This window comes from Aplysia californica, unplaced genomic scaffold (assembly GCF_000002075.1).
Source record: "Aplysia californica isolate F4 #8 unplaced genomic scaffold, AplCal3.0 scaffold00212, whole genome shotgun sequence".
NCBI classification, from domain to species: Eukaryota; Metazoa; Mollusca; class Gastropoda; order Aplysiida; family Aplysiidae; genus Aplysia; species Aplysia californica.
Genome location: NW_004797482.1, coordinates 710,767 through 713,048, shown reverse-complemented (window position 1 = coordinate 713,048; position 2,282 = coordinate 710,767).

The following is a 2,282-nucleotide window of genomic DNA, read 5'->3' as shown; positions in this document are numbered from 1 at the left end:
CTCTCTCTCTCTCTCTCTCTCTCTCTCGTGTCTTATAGTTGTTTTAAGTGCCTTGTTTGTTTGTTTTCCCGGAAGACTTGTTAAAATTCGACACGAAGCATTCTCACAGTATATTTTGTGGACTTAAACGGTTACTGATTTTGTACTCTAATTAACTGTTTACTCCTAATTAAATGATAAAATACTAATTATGTTTTCAATGAGTGAAACCGATCCTAGTCCAATTTTTGTGCTGACACGAGATCTGTTTAAAAACCGCATTGGATAGTAGTAAATGTGACACCATTTTGAGGTCCTATTTTGATGTGAGTTAATTGTAGAATTAGTAGTTTAACAGAATTTTTTTTTTTTGTTTTTTGTTTGGTCAGCCTCAGTACATTCATAAATGTGTGATAAAAAACACTCTCTTGTGGAGTTGACCTTCACTACACTTCTGTCATTGCTGCTATAACTGAACATTTATTTCTACTCAGTGCCTTTCTTTTCATAGATTTGTAACCCTAGATCGCGCACTGTGATCCCAGCTTACCTTTGCTCTCGACAGAATAAAATCTTCACTGCAAACCGTGCGCACTATTTGCCTAGTTGTTACGTTTAAATTGAGGACAGAACACCAGTTTTAATATTGTGGAGTGCTTATGGAAGGTATATCCCCCCACCCCACCCCACCTCCCCCACTTCCCCCAGCCTCCGTAGCCCCGACCTTGCTCTTCGTTGTACTCTATGTGAATCAAATGGTGCGCTGAGGCGCCGAGTAGTAACCCAGAAGTACGTCAGAGTTAACGATCTAGGATCTTACAAGTCTATGGTTTTGTTGGTAATTTGCTCTACAGTCGCTGGTGTAGGTTGTGTGTGTGTAAATATCGTTGACTGTTAGATGATAACGGTATTGATAATGACTTTGACGTTTTTGTTATCGTTTTTACTGATGTGGTTATCATCTTGCCTGTTGTAGTTATTGTTTATGTTTATGATGATGCTTCTACATCGGTGATGAAAACGAAAATGATAATCATGATGAGGATGATGATGATAATGATGATGTTGATGATACTATTGACGGCAACTGGCAGTCTAGTCAGATGTGATTTTGCACTGCTTGCAAATGTACCTGAGATTCACTTAATATAAAGCAGTTGATTTGAGAGAAGGAAAAAGAGAGACTGCGTACGGGAGAGAGAGAGGGGGAGAGAGAGAGAGAGAGAGAGAGAGAGAGAGAGAGAGAGAGAGAGAGAGAGAGAGAGAGAGAGAGAGAGAGACAGCGCTCGGGAGAAGGAGAGACAGAAAGAGAGAGAGAGAGAGAGAGAGAGAGAGAGAGAGAGAGAGAGAGAGAGAGAGAAAGAGAGAGAAAGAGAGAGAAACGTTTCCAGTTTTTGTTTATTGAGAAGGTCCATCCTCGTTAACAGTTTGAAACTGGCGGGTGATATGTAAATACTCACCTGTGATATATTGCCATGCTGCCTGTTATCAAAGTATTTTGTCAAAAAATATCAAGACTAAATAAATGTACCATTGGAAGGGAAGTGTGTGAGTTTTTATTTCGTTTTTGCAATCGCTTAGTGTTGGTATCTTTTTTTTCAGAGCCATTTGCAGAGTGATACAAGTATCTATACAACCATGTCCTCAGGGTGTTAAGTTATGTTAGGCATGTTAAGTTGTAGATTTTCTTTAAATTGGAAATAAGGTTACGTTTAGCGTCTTGGTGGTACCTGTGTCGCGTCGCCTACTGTATGAGTTGTTCAGGTCTTTTGTCGGTCTGACTTTTGTATATAAAATGACAAAGATCACCTTATTCCCGTAAACAAAAAAATGATCTGAAGAAAATTAGAAACAACAGAGCATTTCGCAAAGTTCTCAGTTTTATTTAGCTGCTGTCGTTCTGCTCAGGTTAGACAATGCCTAGAGACTAGCAGACTGACTGCTCTGCACTGCACTGCACTGCACTGTCAAGCACACAGGGCAGAAAGCAGTCGTCGTCACATTTATCTGTCCATGGACGCTCCCTTCTGCGTATAGCTTTGTCAAACCAAAGATCGTGTATGACAAGATAGTTCACTCCTCTCGTTGAGCCAATTAAAAAAAGTGTCCTCAAAATTCAGTAGCTCCCTCTTCGAAAAAGCGCCGACTTTGCGAACAGAGTTACCCTACTTGTGTGAAAAACAATAAAAGCTATTCTTCTTCTGGAGAAACAAAAGAGAGCTTCAAAACAAAGACAGCAGCGCCATCTGAAACAATGCAGGACTTCCGGGGACACTATTTGGGCTGAGTGAACAATCTTGTTA